Source organism: Pocillopora damicornis, chromosome 5, assembly GCF_964200805.1.
Source record: "Pocillopora damicornis chromosome 5, jaPocDami1.2, whole genome shotgun sequence".
NCBI lineage: Eukaryota > Metazoa > Cnidaria > Anthozoa > Scleractinia > Pocilloporidae > Pocillopora > Pocillopora damicornis.
The window spans coordinates 17,359,949-17,378,488 of NC_142674.1; the positions used below are offsets into that span (position 1 = coordinate 17,359,949).

At 37.3% G+C, this 18,540-nt stretch overlaps 1 pseudogene across 1 annotated transcript in view; it reads right to left on the bottom strand.

The window, feature by feature from the left end:
* Positions 1-18,540, bottom strand: part of LOC149045701 (cadherin EGF LAG seven-pass G-type receptor 1-like) — a 36,622-nt pseudogene extending 18,082 nt beyond the window's left edge. The window contains exons 1-10 of the transcript XR_016186479.1: positions 13,021-18,540; positions 11,089-12,015; positions 9,893-10,136; positions 4,939-5,063; positions 4,512-4,519; positions 3,380-3,540; positions 3,036-3,299; positions 2,096-2,380; positions 1,419-1,528; positions 397-465 (exon numbers count right to left, since the gene is read on the bottom strand). The product of XR_016186479.1 is annotated as a cadherin EGF LAG seven-pass G-type receptor 1-like (transcript). The remainder of the gene's footprint in view (positions 1-396; positions 466-1,418; positions 1,529-2,095; positions 2,381-3,035; positions 3,300-3,379; positions 3,541-4,511; positions 4,520-4,938; positions 5,064-9,892; positions 10,137-11,088; positions 12,016-13,020) is intronic.

Genomic DNA, 18,540 nt, shown 5'->3' on the forward strand with positions numbered 1-18,540 from the left:
TGACAACGGTTTGTGCAAGTCAACGAATGAGCACAGACATCTGAAAATATCTTGGTAGAAGCGCACTTTCCGAACAAGTATGATGACCACGGTTAAAAACTCATTATTGCCTTCTGTTTGCAGTAATGCGAATGGCTGAATGGGCGCGAGTTTCACAAGCCAATTGGACAGCATAGCGAAATAAAAACCGGCGACAAATCGACCGTGGATTATTTGCAAAAAAATAAAATAAAATAACGGCAAAAATAATTCGGATCAATGCAAGGACCTGCGCAACTGCGCACCTACCCCTCCCCTAGCCCAACAATAACACTAACTTGTTATTGGTTGACTGTTCTGGGGTTAGGGGGAGGGGTAGGTACAGAGTTGCTCAGATACTGATCCAATAATTATTACCTGTTGAACGTCTTCCCACACATCTTTGTTATCGGAGCTAAACAGCGTTCTGGCTGACTGAAGAAGGACCTGTGGATCATATCAAATAATTACTTAAGTTGTTGTTCTTGAGAGACGCAGAAATTGTAGGAGGAAGGGATTCCGGATCGAAAAGTCGGTTTTGATCCGTAAACTACTCTCTTGGTTGCGTTTTCTGGCAAAACTTTCTTTAACCCTTTTCACCCTAACATCAGTATGCATATTCTCCATACTGTTCTCTTTACAATTCTAAGGTGCCGACAAGGAGAATTGATTCAACGATCCTGAGCTTCTGTTGTTGTTGATCATTTCCATTATTCTCATGACCTTATTTTGTCATTCAGGGCTGATATTGTAAGGAAAAAGTAAATGCTATTCACTCTTCAGGGTGAAAAAATTGACCAGTGAACTTCCTCTGCACATTTGCAGCTGCACACTTGAATTAAAAGTGGATTTTCCCGTCCTAAAAATTTGTACGTTGTCTCACGTCATCATTTCGAAACAGCTCTCTTAGTCACAATTTCACTTCTTGACTGTGGGTTTCTTGTGGCTTGGCAAGAAATAGGAAATTTAGACACCATAAAACTATTATCTCCGCCACCAAAACTTTTTACACAGATAAGGCAGTGAACGCGTTACCCGATTCAACAGGTCTTCTTCACGCGAGGAGGTCTGCCTTTGAAAGTGGCAAAAGTTCAGGCAATGTTTGCACAGTTAACTCTATGCACCCTACGATCAGTATGCATAATCTCTATACTGTTCTCTTCACCTTTCCAAAGGTCCTGACAAGGAGAATTTGTTAAACTATCTAGAGCTTCCTTAACTGGTGATCAATTCGTTCATTCTCATGACCGTAATATTTGATTCAGGGATGATATCACAGGGAGAAATTAGATGCTAGTCATTCTTAGGGGTCAAAGAGTTAAGAGCTAGGCATGATGGGATCGTTGCTTGAGGTGCGAGCGTTTCCCTCGTTCTCCTGACTTCTTAAACGGACCACAGACGGACCACAGACCACCACGGACGGACCACCACGGACCACAGACGCCTATACTTGAAGCACCAAAGTACTTATCTCGACAGGGTATCTCCATGCGAACCTCACAAAATTCCCCTAAGAAATTATACAAAACATTCAAACTTTACATTTAAGTGAATCTTAAGTTCAACAGTGAGAGATTTGCGTTGCATATCGTTAACTGGTGAATTCGCCCCACGGCAAGTTCGCGCCTAATCACCAGTACCAGTTCGCCCGCAAATCATTAAGATTTTTTTATTTGTTTACTCGCCCTAGAGTGATTTTGCGGCTTTGCATTACTCGTGCATTAGTGGTGCCTTTTAACACAGCTAGGAATTTGCATATTGATCGAACGTCGTCATGGTTTCGCTGTAGAGATTATTGAGAGTTAAACATCTCTCACATTTGACCCTAGTGTAAAAGATCCTTCGAGACTGTCCTCAAACACCAAAATCGTGAGCTATCGAATTAAACTCTCGAAGGGAAATTCCATATCTACGCGCGCCCATGTATTATTTGCTATTTATTTACTCATTTATTTCATTTATAACAACTTTGTTTGCATTAAAATTGTACCCACAAAGGTCCAATAGGGAATAAATTTCAATGAAAAAAAATAAATAAATAAGATAAAAAATGAAAAAAAAAAAAAAATCCACTTACCAGTGTACTGTTGAGGACAAACACATCGGAATCCCTTTCCATGGTTTGTACTTTCACATTTGCCATGTCGGCACGGCTTAAGAAACATACGCGCACGCAGTGTTTACCAACGTAACCTGCAGGACATGTGCATTTGTAAGAGTCGAATTCCTCTTGACACGTGCTGTAGTCTGGACAAGGGTTCGATGAGCAGTGGCTTCCCATTTTCTCTTCACAACCAGATGGATGCTGTTTTGTGATTGACTCCAGAGTTCATGTTGATCTCAGTGCTCCCGACAAAAACCCCTACGGATAGGGAAAGAGGGAGGTTAGTGTCTCCTCATATAAACGGGTAGCCGAGTTGGACCATTTCCGAGAGGCCTCAGCCTCTGTTTTAAAACGAGCCCAGATACGATACTTCTCATAGAAAAAGAAATTACTTTGCAAACGAAGCTATTTTCACGAAAAAGTAGTCGGAAATGGCCTAATATTCATACATCCACTATTGCCATGCTCACTCCAATAGCACAGTTCCAGCCCTTACTACATAAACAAGCACGCACGAACACACATGCACGCGCTTGAACGCACCTGCTCGCACACGTACACGCACGTGCACACGCACATACGCACTCACACTATCGCTCCAAACCTAACGTTTAGTCTGTCTTGCCTTTCTGTGATGTTTTTTCATGTAAATTATTAACATGTAATAACATGATTTATCATGCAATTTGGTGTAATAAGAAATTATAAAATTTTCAAAGACTACAAAGTTCACTTGCCCCACAGCTCGTGCAATTTTGTGGTATTGAAAAATTTACTAGAGCGTATCAACACCAAATTGCACTCCAAGCTTCGGAAAATCAATCAGTGCATTGCTGCTAATCTAATACCTGGAGCAGGCTACAGAAACATAAACCTAACAGTTTAACTAGAGGAATTTGTTAGAAAAGCATACCTTGTTTACAGCCTCTACATCCACCATACACTGCAGACTTGGTAGAATTCTTCCTCGCTCCCATGAAAAACTGTCTGACAACTCCAAGGTCTTTTCCTCTGTATGCATCTGCAGAAACTTTGTAGATGTAGTCCATTGTTATGTTAAGGGAACATCTGTCCAGAGGACCTCAACGTGATGCCACTGGGTATCATTCACCGCTATGTGAGGCAATTGGAGAACCAACAGCCCTTTGTAGTTGTATTACAGTTTACCATCAACCAACTGAAATAGCAACGAAGTTCACGTAAGTATAAGAACATTTAATGACTTCTAAAACATGTACCTTGATTTACATAACTTACCTCCAACACCGAAGATGATGATGAAAAAGAGGTTTCAAGCAGAGATCCTGAAGGCTTGGCTGTGCGGAATCTCATTGAAACACTCCACGGAAGATTGACCTTTGAATTGGCAGGCACCCTCTTAAAACTCTGTCCTGAGAATCTTTCAGTGTATTTCACACCTGTTGAACGAGGAAGTTTGTATGAATGGTTTCCATATAAGAACTCGTGATAAGAAATTGACGTTCTCCTTAGTTGGGGTATTTTAGGGTAACGTGACTCCCAGAAAATCAACGCTAACTGGAGTCCTGGATAATTTCTCTCCAATTTAACCCTTGAATTCCCACGAGTAACCAAGACAGTATTTCTCCTTACAATATTAATACAACATCAACCAGATAAGCGATGAGAATAAAGAAAAACATCAATTTGGGAATAATTAGCTGATCCAATACTCAATTCTCTGAACTAATATTGAATTGTATACAAGCGGACAAGCGACGAGAATAAAGAAAAATATCAATTAGAGAATTATTAATTGATCCAATACTAAATTCTCAGAACTAACATTATAAGAATTGTATGACAGACAGTAAGGAGAATTACCAATGATATCTTGGCAGTGAAAGGGTTAAGAAACAGAAATTGCTGACACAACAGAAGACAGTATTTGAGGAACTCGGCCCTTAACGTTAAGGAAGGGAATCTTTCAACTCTGAGGATTGTTCACAAGGTTTTTGAAACCAGCAGATCTTCGTCATATGTACAGTAGAACTCAGAACTGTTGGGTCAAAATCTGGTATGGATCGATAATTCAAGGCGAAAATACCGGTGATTAAGTACGTGCATTTATTAATTTAAGATCCAAACACGAAAACATTCCATACACGACTTTGAGAATTTAAAAAGTAACTAGATATCTAAAATTATGTATAGGACAAGAAGTGCAAAAAGTGTACTTTTGTTATCAAAGCGCACTGATCAGAAAGTTCTAGCCCTCAAGATTCCAGTTGACAATTTGACTCCCAATAATGAGAGCTCCAACAGCAGTTTGACATAAGTAATCTGACAAAAAAATCACTACCTGGGGTCTAGAACATGTCAAAAACATCTATACTAAAATTATTGCATATATTGACCCGCTTATAAATACCTAAACCTCTGATGATGATAATAATAATTAATAATTACAATAATAATGACAATTAATGAAAATAATAATAATAACACTATTAACAGTTCGTATGATATATTTCTCTATTCTCAATTTGCTTACAAATTTTAGAAATAATTAATTCAAACAAATTGGAAATAAACATAGTAACTAAACATCAACACAGTTTTTAAGAACCCCAACTAGAAAAAGGCAGATAAATTGGCTTTAAACAGAGCAAAGCCAATGAGTGGAACTCAGTGCAACTGAAAACGAATCCAGTGAGTAGCAAAGTGGAGAACTACAACCTGGGACCACTGCATTACAGGTCAAGTGCCTTAAGCAAGTGGCCAGTGCCCTAAGGACTCAGCCACTCTGCCTACTCCTTGGGTCTTTCCTGATGGTGTGCATTTACATAAAAATGTACCTGTAATTTTCAGATTCATCTTCAATTTGAAGCTGCTGTGCTGCGGCACAAGGCATGGAGGCTGCTTTGGTCCCAAAATTCATTACCACTGCAAGTTTACAGTTGTCAACAATAATAATGCCAGTCTAAATGAAGAAAAAAATGATTTACTGAGTAAAAATCATTTCGGAAAAGGGTCACTAATCCTTGTATGTACTAAATTTTTTCAATGTAATAGAGTGAAGACTAACTCTGGGATACTGGATTTTAACAGGGGTTTAACCCTATACCTCCCATGATTGACCAAGACAGAATTTCTCCTTACAATATCAATTCAATATCAAGCAGACAAGTGATGTAAATAGGAAAAATTTTAATTGGGGATTATCACTTGATCCATTACCAAATTCCCCAAACTAGATTCAGAAGTACTATATGGCAGACAGTAAGGAGAATTGTTAATGAGATCTTGGGAGTTAAAGGGTTACAGGTAAAGGTGAAAGGGTCAAAGGGCAAAAACCCTTAAATCCCTCCAATATATGTACAAACAAATTGGAAGTAAACGTAGTAAATAAACATCAACACAGTTTTTAAGAACCCCAACTAGTAAAAGGCAGCCAAACAGAGCAAAGTCAGCTGGTGAAACTCAGGGCAACTGAAAACAAATCCAGTAAGTAGCTGAGTGGAGAACTACAACCTGGGACCACCGGATTACAAGTCCAGCACCCTAAGCACTTTGCCAGTCCCCTTAGCACTTGGCAAGTGCCCTAAGTACCTGGCCAGTGCCCTAAGCACCCTAAGCACCTAGCCAGCACCCTAAGCACCTGGCCAGCACCCTAAGCACCTGGCCAGCACCCTAAGCACCTGGGCAGCACCCTAAGCACCTTGCCAGCACCCTAAGCACCTGACCAGCACCCTAAGCATCTGGCCAGCGCCCTAAGCACTCAGCCACTCTGCCTCTCTGATGGCGTGAATTCACATAAAAATGTACCTGTAATTTTCCAATTCATCTTTAATTTGAAGTTGCTGTGCTGCAGCACAAGGGAAGAAGGCTGCTTTGGTCCCAAAACTCACTGCCACTCTGAAAAAAGGTAAAAAATATTAACTGGGTAAAAAACACTTCAAAAAAGGATTACTTATCCTTGTGCGTATTAAATTTTTTCAATTTAAAGTGAAGACTAACTCTGAGATCATCAAAGTAACACACAAGATAACTTGGGATACTGGATTGTAACAGGGGGTTAACCCTTTAACTCCCATGAGTAACCAAGACAGAATTTCTCCTTATAATATCAATACAATATCAAGCAGACACATGATGAAAAAAAAAAAACCTTAATTAGGATTACTTGATCCATTACCAAATTCCCCAAACTAACTTCTAAAGAACTATATGACAGACAGTAAGGAGAATTATGAATGAGATCTTGGGAGTTAAAGGGTTACAGGTAAAGGTTAAAGTGTTGTTTGCTGAAAGGGTCACAACCCTTAAATCCTCCAATATATGTACATAGCAGTTTAACTCCTAAGATGTGATTGTTAATTCTCCCCTCTTGCTGCTACACATTCCCTTTTAAATTACAGTTGTAGTTACCAGGATTTGGTGTTAGATCAAGAACACAACTTTAACTGATAAGTCTGAGTATTCTTATTACCTGTTTGCAGAATTATGTATGGATACCATAGGGAGAAGTTACATGTTAATCACTTCTAATAATTATGTATGGATACCATAGTGAGAAGTTACATGTTAATCACTTCTAATAATTATGTATGGATACCATAGGGAGAAGTTACATGTTAATCATTTTTAATAATTATGTATGGATACCATAGGGAGAAGTTACATGTTAATCACTTCTAATAATTATGTATGGATACCATAGGGAGAAGTTACATGTTAATTACTTCTAATAATGAAAAGGTTCATCTCAGGAAAGTCACTTACTGAATTAAGGGCAGAAAGATTTATTGAGTTATCCCTCAGGCATCTGAGATCAGATCATTTTTTTAAAGCCAATTTGTAGAATTATCTGTCAAAATTAAAGTGGCCTAGGCTACCATTCATTCAGATGAGGGCATGCTGGTTATACAATTGTACAATGTATGAAGACATGATGAGGAAATGATAAAGGAAAAACCTAGATGGAAAATTCTAATTATTAAAACTAGGCAGTCAGGATGAAAGATTCAAGTTTGAAAAACAATAATCTGATTAGGATTCTGTACAGAACTAATAACAGTAGCACTCCACTACTACATACTTAATGCCCTCCAAAAGTTTTTTTGGGCTCAACTACATTCTTTTACATTAATGGTCCACAACTGTTATTTCAATGAGATTTTACATCTACAGTGATGCAGTTTTGGAATATGGCTCTCCCTTATCAGCCGCAGATTATTTGGTTTCTACCAGTAATTGCCATGCCTACACCGGAAGAGAAATAATTCCAAAGTCTTTTTGTTTTCTTTTCTCTACGTTAAAAATTAAGTATCAACAACATTCAAAAGGGATTGATATATTTTAGTATTTTCTCACAAGTTCAAACTCTTTGTTGTGTGATGCCCATTCTTTTCCCATGACCTTTTCATTTTTTTAAACAATGCAAGTTATACTTCAACTTGTAATTACTTTTGAAAGAATACAATGAATTACTTATAGGTCATACATTTTCATTGCACACCACTCAGCGCTATTGCAATGAAAAACAAGAAACTTTTAATTCTCTCCAATAAATAACAAATAGCAACTGGAGGGGGAGACAAGACTATGTCCCAATTTCTGTCCAGCCCCCACTAATGCCATTTTTTAGCACAAAGAATGAAATAAATGATGTGCCAATATCATTGTAACATGACCTCACCCTGTAACTATTTTATGTTCATTTGATTCCTAGTTTTAAATATTCAAGATTACAGGAACACTCATTTATGTGAAAGATGATGTATTCATCATTGCATTCATACTTAGACTAAAAGCACTCTGAATTCTCAGAGTTGAAACTACAACCTTTGGATTCACACTTCTGATGTTCTCTCATACATACTAAAGTATATGTACTGTATGTGTTTACTGCTATCCCCAGATTGTTCTTCTTTTTTACTTTTTATTACTTTTGCTGCCCTTCTTTGACCCTTTAATCCCTGAGAGTGACCAGCATCTAATTTCTCCTTTCAATATCAGCCTTGAATCAAACATTTAGGTCATGAGAATAAAGGAAATGATAATTAATTGAAGAATCTCTTGATTGTTAGACAAATTCTCCTTGCCAGCACCTTACAAAATGTATAGAGAACAGTAAGGAAAATATGCATACTGATGTTAGGGTGTAAAGGGTTAAGACTTTTTATCAATATGAAGTCAATTTGTTCATTTGTATACAATGTGTTTGGCAAGATCATTTAAAACACTGGTTATCTTGGCACATGTTGTGCATGTTCATACATGTTTCAATGCTAAGTTTTTTGTCATAGCTGTGCCAGGTTGAAATTTTGAATTGCTTATCACTGCAGGAGTTGTCTACATCAGTATGTATGTTTGTTTTTTTCCAAACTTAAACAGCTTGTTGCTCTAAGAAGCTGTGATACTTCCAAAATGATTTTTGGATTATTGATCTGAGAAGGAAATATTTATCTTCATTCCTTTACATTTTGACTTTCTTTAAGTTCAGAGGTTATCAATGAAGGTAGTAGTTGTTTTCATATTAAAATTTCAAGTTTGGTTTTTTTGTTTTTGTCTTGCGTGGAGTTGTTGCTGTTGTTTTTTTTAATGGATGATCGAGAGGAAAAAAGGGCAAGTGTTGTTTTTCATGAAAATTTTCTTGAAGTCAAGAGTTTTACCCTAATTGAGATGCTCTATGAAATAGTCCTGTAATATCTATCAAAATATTAGCACAGAGAAGCAGATAATTGCAAAGTTGATCATGTCTTTTGGGTGGTTTGTTTAATCACTGATGAAAAACATATGTTTTAGATTTTTATCAGGTTTTGGCTTCCATACAGTGAAATTTAACCAAGATTGAGAGCGTGATTTTATGAAATTGTTCCTTAAAAAAAACAATTTTCAACTCTAAAAGATAAGGCTCTCTAATCGATTTAAATGATTGGAATTTGTGCATTGTAAGGGATGTCAAATGAAAAGTATTGTGCAACATACACCACTCCAGAACTGCACTCTTCACATCAGTAAACAATTCCATATATAATACAATTTTTGGCCATTTTTTTTCTGATATTGAGCAACCAAACACACAATTGTGCAACCAGCAAATACCATGGTAATGTGAATGGTCAGATATGTTTGAGACGTGACCCTCAACACTTGAATCTCAACAACTGAAGATAACATATTTACCCTCAAATTACACAAGAGTTGTCTACAGGCTATTGGCCACCAAAAATACATATAACCTTTAGAGTAAAAAAGTTTAAGCCACAAAATCACAGGACACCCATAAACATATTGAAACTATTATGTGAATATTGCTCTAGAAAAGCTCCAATCTGTAGTTTTACACTTTACCTGTAGGTACATGTCAGTTTGAATTAGTTTACAAATTTAAAGTAACATCTAGTTCAGAACTTTGCAAATTGTAAAGTACCAGAAAAAAAGTAGCAGACTGTGATACAAAATAAATTAAATTTCTCATTGCCTCCTTCACCCTTCAACTCCCAGAAGTAACAAACCTGTAATTATAATATCCAAACATTATCCACTACACAGGTAATGAGAATACTCAAAGTTGTTATCTTGACCTGATACTACCAGATTCTTGTAACTAATTTAAAGAAAATGAACAGCAGCTACAGGGGAGAATTGACACTCAGATCTTGGGAGTTAAAGGGTTAACTGAACAGAAGACTTACATGGTATAAAAGGTTCTTGATGAAATAAAATATAACTCGACATTCATGTGCATATACACAAACAAAATGGAATTCATATCGCAAATTTTTTTTCAAAAAAGATTCTTACCCTGTTCTGCAATGCCACTTCTACTTTATGCCAATTGCCATCAATGACACCACCATTTACATTTGATGTAACAATAACTTCGTGGGAAAAAAGTGAAAACCTGAACCAAACTTGTCCTTGCCTGGCACCTCCATGGCAATAAAGTTGTGTTTTCCATCATACCGTCCGTTGAGGAGCAAGAGCCCACTGTGCACAGTGGTGGCAAACTCCATCTGTATGTGTAAACGCCATCTTTGTTTCAGTCCTAGGAAAAATTAACGTCATCATTATCATCACATCAAAACAAACTACAAACAGTGACATTGAGTAACAATGGATTCACCCCTAAGAATGACTAGCATCTAATTTCTCATTGCAATATCACCCCTAAATCACGCATTAAAGTCCCTAGAATAAAGGAAATGATCACCAGCTAAAGAAGCTCTTGATTGTTGTACAGTCTCCTTGTCATTAACCCTTTAACTCCCAAAAGTGATTAACATAAAACTTCTCCCTACAATATCCATACATTCTTCAGCAAACAAGTAATGAGAAAATTCAAACTTATCAGGTAGAAGCTGCTATCTTGATCTACTGTAGCACCAAGTTCTCATAACTAATTTACAAGGAAATGTATAGCAGCTACAGGGGAGAATTAACAATCAGATCTTGGGAGTTATAGGGTTAACTTAGGAAATGTACAGAGAACAGTATGGAGAATATGGGTACTGATGTTTGGGTGAAAAGGGTTAACATAAAATTACCTTTTAGAAGGAGCTACATGAAGGATAGTAAACCAATACACTTAAACTCACAAAAAGCCTCACAACAATTGAAATTCCATCCTCCAACACAAGGTAGAAGTATGCACCTGGATTGGAACACAATGCTCCTAACATAGCATATGTGACTAACTTGTTTGATTTCAAGTCACCTCCCATATTAATAATCTATTCGTTACACAACACCAGCACTTAACTTTAAAAACCTCAACATTAAAAAATTCATTGTGTCTTAATTCTGTCAGTTTTTCATCCATTTTCAATCCTGTGTGAAATTCAGTCAAATTCAGTAAAAAAGAGTAAAGTCTACCTGAGTATCAAGTGGCCCGTGCAGTCATGCAGAAGTGGCAAGTTTTAGAAGGGGTGCTTACCAAAGTAAAGTAGAAGAGCTTATTCTAGGAATTATAGTACATGTAACTACAAATAAATCCTTACCAGGAAAGTCAACAAATGATCCTTTTTCAAAACTGCACGTTTTTTTAGTTGGCACAGTGACCCATCAACTTCATTCAGATCTTTGCACTGACAGGTGAACCTGCTTCCAAGAACATTTTTACAACCACCATCACTATGGCATGGATTTGCATTTAGATGATTTTCTGTCACTTTTGAGTCTGTAGGACACTTGCTCTTTGACATGTCAATCTCACAGTTTACACCAGCTCTTCCTGGATTGCATATACAAGAGTAGCCTTCCTCTACACACACACACTTCCCATTGTTTCCACAAGGATTGGAGTAGCACAAGTTTAAACCTGTGTCGCAACTTTCTCCTCGATAGTCAGTAGCACAGGGGCATCTGTAATTAGTTTGCACTCCAACTGAGCGGAATACCACCTTTAATGAGCTGTAGGTGTTGGATTTGTCAGTATAGTCAGTGTGTGACAAGCAGCTCTTTCTGGATGTCGGTAAGGGGAAGTTGCATATTTCTTCGACTTAATTATCCTTGATTCTATAAGTATATACTCAGAGTTTGTTTCATAATCCAACAATCTCTTGGTCACAATCACACCATTTTTCTGAATGACAAATGTTAATGGATCATTGCCAGACACAATGCTGTAAAAAATCTCACCATCTTGAACAAGGTCTTGGGATACTGCTTTCACGGTGACCACATTGGAATGCATTCTCACATCTTCATCAAGAAACACTACATACGGATCCTTTTCAAATTTTGGTTTACTGTCACAAACATCTTCCAATGTTATCTTGACTTTCACAGTTGACTTCATTGATGGTCTGCCTTTGTCGGCAGCAACCACAGTCAGTTCATATTCGGGAATTGTTCACGATCAAGTGACAGCAAAGTTCTGATGACTCCCTGATTGCTGTCAATTTGAAAAGCACCACCTCCATCACCTAGATGAGTATTGAAAAATACAACAACAACAACCAAAAATATTAAAAGGAACATGATCATAAATGGCTTAATCAATACCTGTACTTGAAACCTATCAACCCTTTAACCCCTAAGAGTGACTAGCATCTAATTTCTCCTTAAAATATCCCCCAGAATCACACATTAAGGTCACAAGAATATAGGAAATGATCATAAACAAGAGAAGCTCTTGATGGTTTATCAAATTCTCCTTATCAGCACCTATGGAAATGTATAAACAACAGTATGGAGAATATGCATACTGATGTTAGGCTGTAGAGGGCCAACAACATTGTGCTTTTATTATTATGTAAAAACAAACACATTCAATGTTGCCATGGGTCTGTTCAGATCACAGCAGATGTCAAAATGTAAATAAAACAAAAAAATAGTTGAACACAAGAAGCAGCCAAGAGTGTGACTGATTAGATTTTTCTTCACCCACTCTTGCTAAAACATGTTAACCAATTTTAGACATGCACCTGTGTTAGACAGTGTAGCTTAACATGAATTTTAAGTAAAAAAGATTTGAAATGTTGTAAAACAAAGCTACAGTTTTTACATCTTTAACCCTTTAATCCCTAAGAATGATAAACATCTAATTACTCCCAACAGTTTTACCTCTGGATCAAACATTGAGCTCATGAGAAAAAAGGAAATGATCACAAACCCAAGAAACTCTTCATTGTTCTACAAATTCTCCTTGTTGGTTGAAAATGTAAAGAGAACAGAATGGAGAACTTGTATACTGATGTTAAGCAGCAAAGGGTTAGGGATTACTAAGCTAAAAATGTCTACAAAGCTAATGTTTCAAGCCTTGGCCCTTTCTCAAGGCCATGATAATGGGCTAACACTCGAAACATCAGCTTTATAACTTTTTATGGTGAGTTACCAACTCAGTTGATAATACTAAATTACCCTATTTGAGGGTTACTTACGCATGTAACTCATGATGAAATATCAAACAGTAAATTAGATATATTTACCATTTTTTGCAAATGAGTAGATAATGGCTTTATTTGAACCTACATCATCATCAACTGCAGAGACTTCCAAAACGCGTGTTCCAGGCCGTACATTTTCCAGAATGGATTTTTCATAGTTGGACTGTAAAAATCTTGGTGTGTTGTCATTTACATCTGTTACTGTTATATGTACATTAGCAGTTCCTTTAAACGGCAGATTACCATGATCAGTTGCACTCACTTCAAACCTGTACTGTGAAGTTGTTTTGCAATCTAAAGGGTGCAACACAGTGATCTCACCAGTTTTAGAATTGATTTTAAAGTCTCGCAGAGATTGTTCAATTGCATAGGTCAGTTTAGCATTCAATCCTTGGTCACCATCAGTTGCCTTGACAATAAGAACCCTTCCATCAACTGCGGTAGCCTCGCTAATCCTTTGTCGGTAAATACGTTGTCGGAAAATGGGCTTGTGAGTCTTAGAATCAGTTACATTAATGCGCACACCTGCAGAGCTTTCCCAGTGACTGTACTAGCTTTTTACTGTTAATGAGTAGAATCTAGTCTTGCTGAAGTCCAGTCTACATGATGTTATAACACCATTACCAGAAATTCAAAAGCATTGTCTTTGACTAGGGATAGACATCTGGAGACTGTAATAGATGGTAGTCTGACCAAGGTCAGGGTCAGTAGCTGTCACCTGAACAATGGTTGTTCCAAATCCAGCATTCTCCTCCACTGAACCAAAATAAATGGATTTTGAAAATCTTGGAGGATTGTCATTTATGTCTCCCACATTGACGGTCACTTAAGTTTGGCTGCTCGTTGGGGGCCTGCCCTTATCTTCAGCCTTGACGTGAAATACATATCGATTCACTGTCTCTCTGTCTAATTTTCTGGTAAGGTACAGGTCCCCAGTTTGGCTGTTAATACTGAATGGTAAATTGAACTCCACTAAACTGTAAATGATCTGTTGGTTTGTACCATCATTTGCGTCAAATGCAGTAACATGTGTAAAGGTGTGTCCTACACTCTCACATTCCGAGACCATTTCTTGAAAATCAAAATTCACAAACTGAGGTGGATTGTCATTGACATCAATAGGATATCTCTCCACCAAGGTTTCATTGTAATTTGGTGACTCGCCTTTGTCCAAGGCCATCACAAAAAGTGTATGCACTGGAATGTACTCATAATCAAGTTTCTTGTTTACTTTGATCTGACCATTAAGATGATTGATAGAAAAAAGTTCCTGGTCATTACCACTGCTAAAACTGTAGGTGACTTCACCATTGGTGCCAAGGTCCTCATCTGATGCACTTACAGTCAAAACTAGCTCCCCTGTTTTGATGTTTTCAGGAATCTTTTTGGAGTATTCTCTCTTGACATCAGTAACAGTAATTCGCACAGTAGCCTGGCCTGTCTTAGGAGGGGATGCACTATTACTTACCTGGACAGTAAGGGAGTATTGCTGTACAGTTTCTCGATCCAGATGTTTGTCTATAGTTATTGAACCACTACTCTGACCAATTGCAAATGCACTGTTAACACCACTATTATTAATGATGTTGTAAGGGATATCTGCATTGGAACCTGTATCTAAATCGCGTGCCCGCACATCAAGGACCGTCTCTCCGATATAAATATCCTCTGGTATGACTTTTCTGTAGGAGGATGATTCGAAGTTCGGCGTGTTGTCGTTTACATCATCGACATATATGGTCAGATCTGCCTCAGCATACAACGATCTATCTTGTTCGTATTCGGCTTTGATACGAAAATAGTGCGTCGGCATCTTTTCACGATCTAAAGAAGCTGAAGTTTTTATTAATCCCGTGTTAGGATCGATCCCAAAGAACAACAGACTGAGTAAATTCTGGGACGCTTCCATCGAGTATTTAATTTTCCCAGTGTACCCATTGTTCGTATCTTGTGCTTGAATCATAATAACGCTTGTTCCTACGATTTTCTCTAACCTTAGCAATTAACTGAGAGCTGGAGAAACGGGGAGCTGTTTTCTGTGGTCGACGACGAAATCGGCGTACCTTCTTGGCAAAATTGTTTGCGTTTTTATCGATAAACAACTCAAGTCGCGCTACAAGAACTTGACGTTTATTTCCACTCGCATTCTTAGAACCAACCGGAAATACCAACTCCACTACCAGGGTGTTTTCTTGAAGTCTAGGTAACGATTTTCGAAGCACCAAATAATCGGATTTGGCGTCGAATCTGAAATACTTTCTCCATGGTGTATCTCTAAGCCTTGGTGACGCAGGATCTTCTTCGTGAATGAAGTCTTTCAATCGAAGCACACGTGTTCCGACTGGAGCGGTCCAAGACACTTTTCTCTGAAGCTTTCTAAAGCAGTTTTTTCCAAAAATTGTCACGGTCAGAGGTCTTTGAGTCCTCTCTGCTGAACTAAATTTGGAAGTCGATGATACATAACTATTAAACGGATTGAGCTGTAGAGATGTGCAGTCTGGCTTGCGAATCATTCGCAATAACCGTTTGTTAAACAATAGACAGAATTTGAAGAAGAGTAGTGTGTTCGTCGGTGTTCGATGCTTCAAGCGTGTAATTCGTCCATCCCGGTCTACTTAAATTAGCTAAAGTACTATACGGCTCTAACGATGAATAAATATTAATAACGGTGCCGTCCACTCGATGAAAAGGCCACAGGCACAAGTGTAAAAGAAAACCCAACGATACGCGGTCGAAACAAGCCATTTGGCGGTGAGTCTGTTGACACCGTGTTAAGATAAGCGCTTTTCATGAGCGAAGTTGAAAATCACCAGTTCTTCCTTCAGCATACGTAAATGAATAACACTCGCTATTTTACTTTTCCATAAACATGGCCCAAGATTGGATAGAGCACTCATCTTAGAGCACACGAGCTTTGAAATACCTTTGATCTTTTCACTTAGCTTAGTCGAGTGTCGGCAAGAGGTCTAATTTGTTTGACTGACAAGTTTCAGCTAATTGGCTTCCTCGCCCTCACGTGATCCCTTTCTGTAGCCGCGCGAGTTATTGAACCCAAGGTTTGCATGACGAATAAAATTATTTGATTTTCCACAAGCATTCTTGCGTGATTTATTTGCAAACAAAAGAAGAACTAGAGGCTCACTGTGTGATCAATACATTTATTTCGTCATATTGAAAAGTTGTCGAAAACATCGTTCAAATCAAGAACTTTCGCAAAATTGACAAGATTTGTGCGGAATTTTACAATTTTTTTTATTGGAAATAAAATTGATTGAAATCGCTTTTGACAATATGTTTAACTCTGACTTGTATCTTAAGGCTTGAATGCCTGTCACACAAGATACCTTGATGATATTGCTTTAGCGTAAGCGCAAAAGTTAGTCTCTAATTTTTGCAGCTGAACCAAAAAATAAAAAAATATATCTATTATTGCACATGATTATTATTATCACTATTACAATAACACAACCAGACATTTGCCTGGGTCATCCTTCATCTGATTTGTGCTCAATCCCCAGATGAAAGATCGCAAATAATTAGCAAAGCGAAATTGTACTTGTAAACGAAAGCGTAGCGTGCGTGACTCTGACATTTCCTCTCAAATTCTTGACGTGCCAAAAATTTGCAGTGCGAAAAAAAACTCTCTAGAATATTTTGATAAATATGTTGTCTTTACAAGTGTTTGTAACTTTGAACGTGTCAAGACTTGCTAATGATCAGTTGACGATAAAACACAAGAGACAGGATCCAAAAATATGTGATATTGAGGCCGCCTATAATTTTATCTTAGCCATAATATATCTTCTCATTAAACAACGAAATTCTTTTTCTTCTTTCCAAACTTGGAATAATAAAAAGATCGATTAAATTTCAAACGGGGAGATATGTCCTTAGATTTTAAAAATTCAAGGAATAATTAAGTCGCTAATTAACGATTGACAGAAATACGATATAACGCGAAATTAATCAAATATGGTTACCAACAGGTATGAATTCGGAAGTAAATATTCAAGAAGGAAGTTGATGCGACTGGGTTGTCATCTTGAAATAAAAAAAAAATGTGTCCTGAAATCTTACAAAAAATGACAGCCATCTGTTTTGAAAGCAAAGTGCACTGCTTCGGCGAGTCATTCTAAGTACAGGCGTTGAGTGCAGATCCGCCTACACTTGCTATGCGATATCTGAAAAATCACAAGACACTCTCGACATCAAAGCCGTAATCAATTAAAACAGAGCTTACACTGATTTAAATTTGACGCAATTACTCAAGAGCCTTGAGAGCAATGCAACTTATAAAGCATTCTCTGAAAAAAAAAATACTCTTAAAGAGAGCGATACATATCATAGCGCGAATAATTTTCACGCTGATACAGTTTGAATGAAAACGCTAATTTTCCATTTGTGACTTCCTGATAGCACAGCCAAGAATTCAAGCTGAGAGTTCAGGGGCAGCAATGCTCATTTTTCATGTTTTCAAGAGAAAAGGATAAAATAAAGCTTCAAAGGAAGGCCGCTGATCGCAAATAAACGCTTGCCAATTACTGATAACTGTCTAAAAAATGAACAGAAACGTTATAGAAAAAGCAAGACGAATCAATATACACTTGAAAAACAAAACGAGACCAAACTAAAACGACAAACAAAAACAAAAAACAAACGAAGAAAGACAAAGAGAAAGGAAATTAGAAACTGTTGGAAATGGGAAAATTGCTTGACAGCTGACGGTTGAAACAGTCTAATGACGCCACTAAACTTTGTTTGTCACCAAATGGCTTCAAGCTTCAAGGATCTCTCACTTGATTGGCTGATTCAAAACAATGATGATGTCATGATTCTAATCTTTGATCAACAAGAAGAATATTATGCTAATTTGCCGATCAGCAACGGTATTCGAAAACATTAAAGCTACATGAGAATTTACCCATCTATAGATTATCATTAAACATTTTATTAGTATGGTTATTGGTATTTTTATTATTTACATGTATCATCATCGTCATTATTGCGATTGTTATTGTTATTCTCGCCTTTTCTATCCCAAAAGAGCAGTGTTTACCTATCTGATAACTATCTAATTTTTTTACGGGGGGTTTCTCCTTAGAATTATTCAGCGTCAAAGGTGTTTGCTCATTTAAAACGCCTTGAACGTTTTATTCTTAACAGTGTTATAAAAAATTTCATAAGAACCGTAAGGTGCCTCAGTTACTCTCGATCTGAATTTTCTAACGTGTTGGATTGACTATCATTACGGAACCAAGTGATAATAAAATTATATTTATAGAAACCCGTTTATTCAGAAGTTAATTGCATTCTCCAGATGGTTGCAAGCTTATAATTTTCTTGCCCTCTTACTTGCTCGATTCGAGGTGAGGTCATCAACATTTAAAGAGAATTGGATTCTGAAATACATCTTTATGCAAAGTTAACGTCACCGTCTTCCTTGTTTTGGTTTTTGCTATCACGGAAGGAATATTTATATTCAGCGACTTTCGACTTTGTTCGGCAGGAATCTATTCATTCTCAGAGAGACACCTTAGAGAAAGGTAATTTTTTCTAGGCTAT